The sequence below is a fragment of the Triticum urartu genome, chromosome 2 (genome assembly GCF_003073215.2).
Source record: "Triticum urartu cultivar G1812 chromosome 2, Tu2.1, whole genome shotgun sequence".
In the NCBI taxonomy this organism is placed as follows: domain Eukaryota; kingdom Viridiplantae; phylum Streptophyta; class Magnoliopsida; order Poales; family Poaceae; genus Triticum; species Triticum urartu.
In genome coordinates, this window is record NC_053023.1 from 503,890,497 (window position 1) to 503,901,862 (window position 11,366).

Sequence of the window (11,366 nt, forward strand, 5' to 3'; positions counted from 1 at the left end):
TTGAAGGTCGAGGCGGCTGTTGGCTCTGTTTTTCCTACTGAACCCGACGCAACTTTTCACTGCCGGCCGATTCCATAAGGATATGCTAGGGTGATGGTGGATAAAATAACGGAGGGATTTGAGGACCTCCAGCTTGACCACCCTACCGGTGAAGGGGAGACTCGGCTGGGTTCTGCTCTGAAGACTCCATGCCTATGGCGGAAGGAGCTCATCAACCTTCCGAACTAGACACCTCCGCCTCCTCCTCCTCCTCCGGCGAGTCAGGGCACTCCGCCTCCTCCTCCGGCGAGTGAAGATCAGGGCACTCGGCCTCCTTCTCCGGCGCGTGGCGGCACTCCGCCTCCTTCTCTGCCAGCGCCGGCGCGCCTGAGCAGCCAGCCTCCTCCTTCTCCACCTCGTCAGCAAGGGCGGAAGAGACCCGCCGTCGCTCCGGCTGCTCCGGCGCGTCGTAGTCCTTCTCCTCGCCTTGTAAGAAAGGAAAGAAGACAGTCGCAGCCGCTCCGTCTGCTCTGCCAGCGTCTAGCAGTACAGCCAGAGGCGGGAGGCAATACAGATTCGGTCCTTCTCTGAAGACTCCAGAGAAGTTACCATACGAGAGGACCCCGGAGGAGAACGCCGAGATCGCGCGAGCCGAAGTGAGGAACTTCTTTGAAGGGGTGAAAGCAAAGAAACATCCACCACCAGAGGAGAAGGTAGATCTGGTGAAAGCGAAGCGCACTCTGGCTGCCCTGAAAAAACCAGCAAAGTCTCCGCCGAAAGGCAACTATGAGCGCATTATTGAAAAGTCATTTGTCGAAGCGGAGCGGTCGGGAAGTACTGTCAGTGATCAAAGGTTAAAAGAACGATGAGCTGGGAAAAAAATGCCCAACTCAGCGAACAAGCGAACCAATCATGCCCCCCGCTCAAGGTGCCTACTAATGATCCGAGGATGGTGCCCGGTTATGGCAATCTTGGAGATTACCTGCCTGACGATGTACATTATGAGTTCTTGGAGGTGGAGGAACACAAATACGAGTACGGGAAGCCTCTCATCAAAGATGAAAGATCTCTAACAACGATGATGCGAAGATTCCATGATTGGTACATGAAAACCTGCAGAGAGTCTGGGGGAGGAATACTTTGACGCTGAGAGTTAGAGAGGAGCATGACCTCGTTGGAATTGAGCTGTTGAATGTTCCATTTGAGGAGTTCTTCCAGTTTTTCAATCAAAAGGCCCTCGATAAAGCAACGGTCACTTGCTACTGTTTGTAAGTAGTACTACTTCTATCATTAAGTCTCTCTATATAGGTCATCTCTTTCATTGCATGTATTTATAATTATCCTCACTATATTATGCAGATTGAAGATCGCCGAATTGAAGAAAAGACAAATCGGTGATATTGGGTTCATTAACACAAATCTCATAGATACAACTGAGGTTAAATAGCGTGCCGAAGATACGAGGCCAACATGCTACGATCATTGGTAATAAATGAAAACAAAGATATAATACTCTTTCCTTACAACTTCAAGTGAGTGTTACTGTCTTGTGCATATTCGGTTTCCCTTATTAGTCCAGGTTATAGTAATATAATTGATGAGTTATGCATGCGTGCACAGGTTCCACTATATTCTCCTAGAGATTAAGCTTGAGCAGGGACTAGTAACCGTCTTAGACTCGAGACGAAAAGATCCCTAGGACTATGCGGACATGACTCAAATGCTCGAGAAGTAAGTTAAATCGATCATTATCCACCATATCAGCAACTTTGTTCATTTCCTGATATCAAGTAATTGTTTTCTTTGTCTGGCATGGTTTGGAGAAAATTCACCAAAAGCTCCGGGACTGCCGAAGAAGCTGCAATTTAGACACCCGAAAGTAAGTACTATAGTAACATGTTCCGCGCATCTCCTAGTGATTCAAGCGCTAGTTTCGTCAATACCATTTGGCATGCTTGCTTATCAGTTTGATTAACCTCTATTTCTTGTAAAGTGGTTGTGGCAGGAACAAGGGAATGATTTCTGTGGATACTACGTTTGTGAGTCCATCCGCCACACGACCTGTGAACAGCGGTACTCTGACGAACAATATGAAGTACGTAAGCAATAATATTCACAATTTTATTTTATTACCATCATTTGTGTTGAGTTTCATTTATTCATATATATATATACATATATATGTATTGACCCCCTTCTTCAAATTAGATCTTTCGGATGCGGGTTGAACTCCTAGCACCAGATCGTATGCGAGCAATTCAAGAGGAATTGGCGGCATTCTTCCTTGACCACGTGATCGTTGAAGACAGAGAATACTATGTGGATCCTGTGTTCGTATATAATTAGGAGATTATATTGTAAGAGATAATTATTGTATATATGTGGCCGGTAGTGTCGGATAGATATACGAGAAATTGTTGTTCGACCAATCTCTCGGAGAAGGAGAGGTGGTCGATATCACTTATCTCTGTATGCATATATCTTCATGACGATCTTCTGTTTCCTTGTTTGCTTACTAGCTAGCTAGCGTGTCTAGTCCTCTCTATACGTATATAGTACGTAGCATCGACCAAGCACGGACATAAGAGAGGACACTTCTCTCTATTAATTAGGTAGCTAACACAATATATGAAACACCTAAATTAACCTCCCAAAACCCCCAACCCCCCCCCCTTTCAAAAAAACAAAAACCTCAGCCCCTGAAAAGCTGACGCGTGGATGCCTATTGGTCCCGGTTGGTGCCACCAACCGGGACCAAAGGCCCTCCTGCTTGGGCTCGGCGCACCGGCCACGTGGAGGCCCATCTGTCCCGGTTCCTGTTTGAACCGGGACTAAAGGGCAGGGCATTAGTAACAACCCTTTAGTCCCGGTTCAAAAACCGGGACAAAAGGCCCTTACCAACCAGGACAGAAGACCCTTTTTCTACTAGTGTGTAGAAATAGACCCCATCTTTTTATCCTTAGTAGCAACGATACATATGTGTCGGTTCCCATTCTGTCACTGGGATCAAGCATCGTAAGTTCGAACCCACTACAAAGCACCTCTTCCCATTGCAAGATAAATTGATCAAGTTGGCCAAACAAAACTCAAATATCGGAGAAGAAATATGAGGCTATAAGCAATCATGCATATAAGAGATCAAAGAAACTCAAATAACTTTCAAGGATAAAAATATAGATCTGATCATAAACTCAAAGTTCATCGGATCCCAACAAACACACCGCAAAAGAGATACATCATATGGATCTCCAAGAGACCATTGTATTGAGAATCAAACGAGAGAGAGGAAGCCATGTAGCTACTAACTACGGACCCGAAGGTCTACAAAGAACTACTCACGCATCATCGGAGAGGCACCAATGGAAGTGGTGAACCCCTCCGTGATGGTGTCTAGATTGGATCTAGTGGTTCTGGACTCTGCAGCGGCTGGAGTTAATTTTTGTCGACTCCCCTAGGGTTTTCTGGAATATTGGGGTATTTATAGAGCAAAGAGTCGGTCCAGGAGGCCCGTTGTGCTCCCCTCGGAGCACCCCTAGGCGCTTCTCTGGCCCATTGGATGTCTTCTGGTCCAAAAAAATCCACAAAAAGTTTCGCTGCGTTTGGACTCCGTTTGGTATTGCTTTCCTGCGATGTAAAAAACATGCAGAAAATAACAACTGGCACTTGGCACTATGTCAATAGGTTAGTACCAAAAAATGATATAAAATGACTATAAAATGATTATAAAACATCCAAGAATGATAATATATATATCATCATGAAACAATAAAAAATTATAGATACGTTGGAGATGTATCAGCATCCCCAAGCTTAATTTCTGCTTGTCCTTGAGTAGGTAAATGATAAAAACATAATTTTTGATGTGGAATGCTGCCTAACATGTCATCTCATATTCTTTTCTTTATAGCATGGACATTTGGACTTTTATATGATTTAAAACAATAGTCTAGTTTTGACATGAGGACTTAATTACTCAAGCATACCAACAAGCAACCATGTCTTTCAAAATATCAACACTAAAATAAGCTATCCCTAGCCCATCATGCTCAATCATTGATCCATTCATGAAACACACTCGCATAGTAGCTATACCCAATGCTCAAGTACAATCATATTGCCTCCTAGTTGGTGCTTTATAAGAGAAGATGGAGACTCAAAATAAAAATAAAAATTGCATAAAGTAAAAAGAAAGACCCTTCACAAAGGGAAGTAGGGATTTGTAGAGGTGCCAGAGCTCAAAGCAGAAATTGAGAGATAAAAACATTTTGAGAGGCATACTTTTCCCACCAACGAAAACGATTTAGAGTTCCCAACACTTCACATGCTAGATATATCATAGGCGGTTCCCAAACAGAAAATAAAGTTTATTAGTTTTTCAACCATACTTTCACTTTCCATGGCTAGCCGTATCCACGGTTGCCCTCCATACCAACACTTTCCAAGGAATTTATTATTTGACAACATAAAGTAAATTCATTTTTCATTTCGGGACTGGGCATCCATAATACCTTTGCCTTACTCTCCTGCAATGACAAGTGAATAAACACTCATCGTGAGAATAACACATCTAGCATGGAAAATATTAGCGACTCCTCACCGCCGTGCGAGCGGTACGAGCACACAAAAGAGAAATTTATTTTGAATATTAGAGATGGCACATACAAATTTGATTAATTAGAACGACAAAAGAATACCACATGTAGGTAGATATAGTGGACTCATGTGGCAAAACTAGTTTAAAGAATTTTGGATACACAAGTAGAGATCATACTTAGTGTGAAATGAAGGCTAGCAAAAGATTGAGAAGCGACCAACCAAGAAACGATTAATCTCATAAGCAAGCATTAAGCATAATTAACATCGAATAACACACCACAAGTAGGATGTAATTTCATTGCATGACTATTGACTTTCGTGCTTGCATAGGGAATCACAAACCTTAACACCTATATTCTTACTAAAGCATAATTACTCATCAACATGACTCACATCATCATATCTCAAAACTATTACTAAGAATCAAGTTTATTTTGTCCAATGATCTTCATGAAAGTTTTTATTATATCCTTCTTGGATATCTATCACTCTGGGACTAGTTTTTATCTGTTGCTTTTGATAAGCTCAAACAAATACAAGTGAAGGTCATGAGCATAATATTTCTTTCTCTCAGAATAATTTAAGTGAAATAAGAGAGAGTTTCTTGAAAATTTTACTAACTCTCAAATAAATCTAAGTGAAGCAAGAGAGTATTTCTTCAAAAATTCTAAAGCACGTCGTTCTCAAAAAGATATAAGTGAAGCACTAGAGCGAATCCATATCTCATAAAAATTTAAGTGAAGCATAGAGAGCAATTCTAACAAGTCATGGCATAATTTTGGCTATCTCAAACAAGTGTGTCCAGCAAGGGATCAAGACTTAAAACACAAAGAAAATCAAGCAAAGACTCATATCATACAACATGCTCCAAGCAAAACACATAGTATGTGACGAATAAAAATATAGCTTCGAGTAAAATACCGATGGTTGTTAGAAGAAAGAGGGGATGCCACTCGGGGCATCCCCAAGTTTAGTTGCTTGATTCTCTTTGGATAATAACTTGGGGTGCCATGGTCATCCCCAAGCTTAGGCTCTTCTTACTCCTTATTCCTTCATCCATCGTAAGATAACTCAAAAGTTGAAAACTTCAATCACACAAAACTCAACAAAACCTTCGTGAGATCCGTTAGTATAAGAAAAAAATCACTACTACAAGTGATGTAGAAAACCAATTCATATTTTATTTTTGCATTATATCTACTTTATTCCAACTTTTCTATGGCAAAAACTCATCAAAGAAAACCATAGAATCATCAAAACAAGCACACAACGCAAAGAAAACAGAATCTGTCAAAAACAGAACAATCTGTAGCAATCTGGATGTTTCGAATACTTGTGTAACTCCAAAAATCTTGAGAAATTAGGAAAGCCTGAGAAATTTGTATATTAATCTTCTGCAAAATGAATCAGATCAAAATCACGTTTCTGTGATTTATGGAAATTATTTTCATGAGTGCATAAGTTTCTGTTTTTCGGCAAGATCAAATAACTATCACCCAAGAAGATCCTAAAGGCTTTACTTGGCACCAACACTAATTAAAACACAAAATACACAATCATAACAGTAGCATAATTGTGCTAACACTCAAGAACAGAAAGCAAAAATCAAAAATAAATTTTATTCGTTGGGTTGCCTCCCAACAAGCGCTATTGTTTCACGCCCTTAGCTAGGCATAAAGCAAGGATCTAAGTTTTTTCATCCTTATCCAACTCTTCAATAAAACACTTAGAATTCTTCAAATATTTAGCATAAATATTTTCAATGACAATACTCCTAGGAACAAATTTAAAGAATTCATTCTTTCCAAAGGGATCTCTTATAACTTCAACAAAATCCGAGTGAATACTAATCATCTTAAGATCCTCTTTATTGTTATTACTAGAAGTTGCACCCTTGTTCTTAGTAACTTGAGTAGTCTTGCCAATCTTTACAGGAGTTTTTTCAATAGTCTTAGTGAAAGCAAAGCCGTGCTTCAATTACTAAAGATTTCTTCCAGTTTATCAATCCGAGACGGGCTTTCTTCAATTCTTTCATGAATTACGGTCCCCTTTTCTTTTAACAACTTAAAATCTTCTCCCACTTTTGACCCAATCTTAGTAGAAAAATTGTGTATCTTTTTATCCAAGTTTTCAATATGCTATTCAGTAAGCATTTTCTTTTCAATAGGATCTAATCTTTCCATGACATGCTCAAGAGTCATAGTTGTTTCATTAATCAGAAGAGGTGGCGAGCCTACTAAATTTCCATAGCATTAAAAGCATCAAGAGAGGGGAACATCAAGAAATTTCCACCGACAATCATATCAAGGATGAATCTATACCAAGTGGTGATGCCCACATAAAAACAACAAAGAAGAACAACGGTAGATTGCTTACAGATAGATCTATTATGAGCATTGCAAATTCTATACCAAACATCTTTCAAATTTTCTCTTCCCCTTTGTTTAAAGTTGAGAACTTCGTTCTCGGGAGTGCACGTAATAGAGGAAGAACTATGCAGGACAATAATAATGGAAAATAAGATTGCACACAAAAATAGATCTGGCAAGAAAATGGCAAACGAACAAGAGGGCGAATAAAACGGAAAATTTTTGTGAAGTGGGGGAGAGGAAAACAAGAGGAAATTGGCAAATAATGTAAATTACAAGGAGATGAGATTTGTGATTAAGAACCTGGTAGATGTTGAAGATCCTCCCTGGCAACGGCGCCAGAAATTCCTTTTGATGTCTGCTAGGACTACGTCAGTATTTCCCCAAAGAGGAAGGGATGATGCAACACAACAATAGTAGGTATTTCCCTTAGAGATGAGACCAAAGTTATCGAACTAGTAGGAGAACTGAGCACCAATACATAAACAACACCTCCACACAAATAACAAATACTCGCAACCCGGCATATTAAAGGGGTTGTCAATCCCTTTCGGGCAACGGCGCCAGAAATTGGCAAACAGACGTGAGAGAGTTGTAACCATTGATAGATCGAACGCCAAATAAAATAAATTGCAGCAAGGTATTTTTGTATTTTTGGTTTAATAGATCTGAAAATAAAAGACAAATAAAATAGACCACAAAGGCAAATAATATGAGAAAGAGACCCGGGGGCCGTAGGTTTCACTAGTGGCTTCTCTCGAGAAAAATAGCAAATGGTCGGTGAACAAATTACTATTGGGAAATTGATAGAACTTCAAATAATCATGACGATATCCAGGAAATGATCATTACATAGGCATCACGTCCAAGATTAGTAGACCAACTCCTGCCTGCATTTACTACTATTACTCCACACATCAACCGCTATCCAGCATGCATCTAGTGTATTAAGTTCATGGAAAAATGGAGTAATGCAATAAGAACGATGACATGATGTAGACAAGATCTATTTATGTTGAAATAGACCCCATCATTTTATCCTTAGTAGCAATGATACATACGTGTCGATTCCCCTTCTGTCACTGGGATCAAGCATCGTAAAATCGAACCCACTACAAAGCACCTCTTCCCATTGCAAGATAAATAGATCAAGTTGGCCAAACAAAATCCTAATATCGGAGAAGAAATACGATGCTATAAGCAATCATGCATATAAGAGATCAAAGAAACTCAAATAACTTTCATGGATAAAAAGATAGATCTGATCATAAACTCAAAGTTCATCGGATACCAACAAACACACCGCAAAAGGGTTACATCATATGGATCTCCAATAGACCATTGTATTGAGAATCAAACGCGCGAGAGAGAGAGAGGAAGCCATCTAGCTACTAACTATGGACCCAAAGGTATAAAAAGAACTACTCATGCATCATCGGGGAGGCACCTATGGAAGTGGTGAACCCCTCCGTGATGATGTCTAGATTGGATCTGGTGGTTCTGGAGTCTGCGGCGGCTGGAATTTATTTTCATTGACTCCCCTAGGGTTTCTGGAATATTGGGGTATTTATAGAACAAAGAGTTGGTCTAGGGGGCACCTGAGGTGGGCACAACCCACCTGGGCGCGCCTAGGCCTCCTAGCGCGCCCTAGTGGGTTGTGCTCCCCTTGGAGCACCCCCAGGCGCTTCTCCGTCCCATTGGATGTCTTCTGGTCCAAAAAATCCACAAAATGTTTCGTTGCATTTGGTATCGATTTCCCGCGATGTAAAAAAAGATGCAGAAAACATCAACTGGCACTTGGCACTATGTCAATAGGTTTGTACCAAAGAATGATATAAAATGACTATAAAATGATTATAAAACATCCAAGACTGATAATATAACAGCATGGAACAATCAAAAATTATAGATATGTTGGAGACGTATCACACATCTAATCCTATCCCACTTCCTATGCATACGGATTTTGTGAGCAAATAATTTTTGGAAGCAAGAATCAACTAGTATAGGAAGGCAAAACAAGTGCAACTTCAAAACTTTCAACACATAGAGAGGAAACTTGATACTATTGAGATGTGAAAAAGCATATGTTCCTCTCTCATAGTAATTTTCAGTAGCTTCATGAAGGAATTCAATAGTATAACTATCACATAAAGCATTCTTTTCATGATCCACAAGCATAGAAACTTCACTACTCACCACATAAGCAAAATTCTTCTCATTCATAATAGTGGGAGCAAATTCAACAAAATAAATATCATGGGATACTTGATTGACATAATAAAATTGAAAATTAAAATCATGATGACAAGTTCCATGGTTATCATTATTCTTTATATCATATATGTCATCACAATAATCATCATAGATAGCAACTTTTTTATCATAGTTAATTGAAACATCTTCCAAGATAGTGGAATCATCACTAAATAAAGTCATGACCTCTCCAAGTCCACTTTTATCAATATTGTGAAAAGATTCAACAACCTCCAAAATAGTGGGATCATTAACTAGAGTTGAAACTCTTCCGACCCACTTTCATCAACATAATCATCATAAATAAGAGGCATGCTATCATCATAATAAATTTGCTCATCAAAACTTGGGGGACAAAAAATATGATCTTCATCAAACATAGCATCCCCAAGCTTGTGGCTTTCTTTGTAGTTTTCTTTTATAGACTAAACTAGTGATAAAACAAGAAACTAAAAGATTCAATTGCAAGATCTAAAGATATACCTTCAAGCACTCACCTCCCCGGCAACGGCGCCAGAAAAGAGCTTGATGTCTACTACACAACCTTCTTGTAGACTCGTGTTGGACCTCCAAGCGCGGATTTTTGTAGGATAATAGCAATTTTCCCTCAAGTGGATGACCTAAGGTTTATCAATCCATGAGAGGCGTAGGATGAAGATGGTCTCTCTCAAACAACCCTGGAACCAAATAACAAAGAGTCTCTTGTGTCCCCAACACACCAAATATAATGGTAAATTGTATAGGTGCACTAGTTCGGCGAAGAGATGGTGATACAAGTGTAATATGAATGGTAGACATATGTTTTTGTAATCTGAAAATATAAAAACAGTAAGGTAACTAGTAACAAAAGTGAGCAAAAAACGGTATGGCAATGCTTGAAAACAAGGCCTAGGCTTCATACTTTCACCAGTGCAAATTCTTTGAACAATGATAACATAATCAAATGATATGGCAATACCTCAACGTGCAACAAAGAATCACTCCAAAGTTCCTATCGGAGAACGTAGGACGAAAACATGCATCGACCCCTATGCATAGATTACCCCAATGTCACCTCGGAAATCCGCGATTTGAGTGACAAAACATACATCAAGTGAATCAATGGAACATCCCATTGTCACCACAAATATCCCATCGCAAGACATACATCAAGTGTTCTCAAATCCAATACTCAATCCAACATAACAAAACCTCAAAGAGCAAGACTCAATTCATCACAAGAAGGTAGAGGGGGAGAAACACCATATGATCCAACTATAGTAACAATCTCACAGTACATCAAGACCGTGCCAAGTGAAGAACACGAGAGAGAGAGAGAGATAGAGAGAGAGAGAGATCAAACACATATCTACTAGTACATACCCTCAGCCCTGAGGGTGAACTAGTCCCTCCTCGTCATGGTACATACCCTCAACCCTGAGGATCAAGCACATAGCTTGTGGCCTCCTCGGACACTTCCTGGCCCATCTCCGGAGCTTCAGGGGTCTCTTTTGGTCCATAAAAAATAACCGTAAATTTTCAGCCCATTCCGAGAACTTCTATTTCTGCACAAAAAACGACACCACGGTAGTTCTGGTGAAAACAACGTCAGTCCGAGTTAGTTCTAATCATGTCATACCAAAACCATATAAAATTGTTGTAAACACGTCATGAATACTTCATAAATTATAGATACGTTGGAGATGTATTAGTAACAAAGATAGGTGAAGTAGTAAACTTAGGATAATATTTCATTGTAGCATTCAGAGATTTTTCTTTCAGCTTACATAGTAACTTCTTAAGACCATCTCTAACATTACAAGCAAGAAATTGTCTAGCTATCTCTCCATCCATAACATAACCCTCACGTATCTTAGGCAATTCATATATAGGAGAGCTATGTCCAATATGTGTTTCATAATTTTCAGTTTCAATAATTTCATCAGTTTCAGCATTCTCAAATTCTTTAGATCTAGCAAGTTGTTCATCAAGAAATTCACCTAGTGGCACAGTATCATCAAGCAAAGCACTAGCATCATCCATAACATCATTCATAGAAGAAGTAGCATCATCAATTACTGGCGACATATTAGAATTAATAGCAGGTTGTGGTGTCGCAAGCTTACTTAAAATAGAAGGTGAATCAAGTGCAGAGCTAGATAACACTTCCTTACCTCCCCTCGTCCT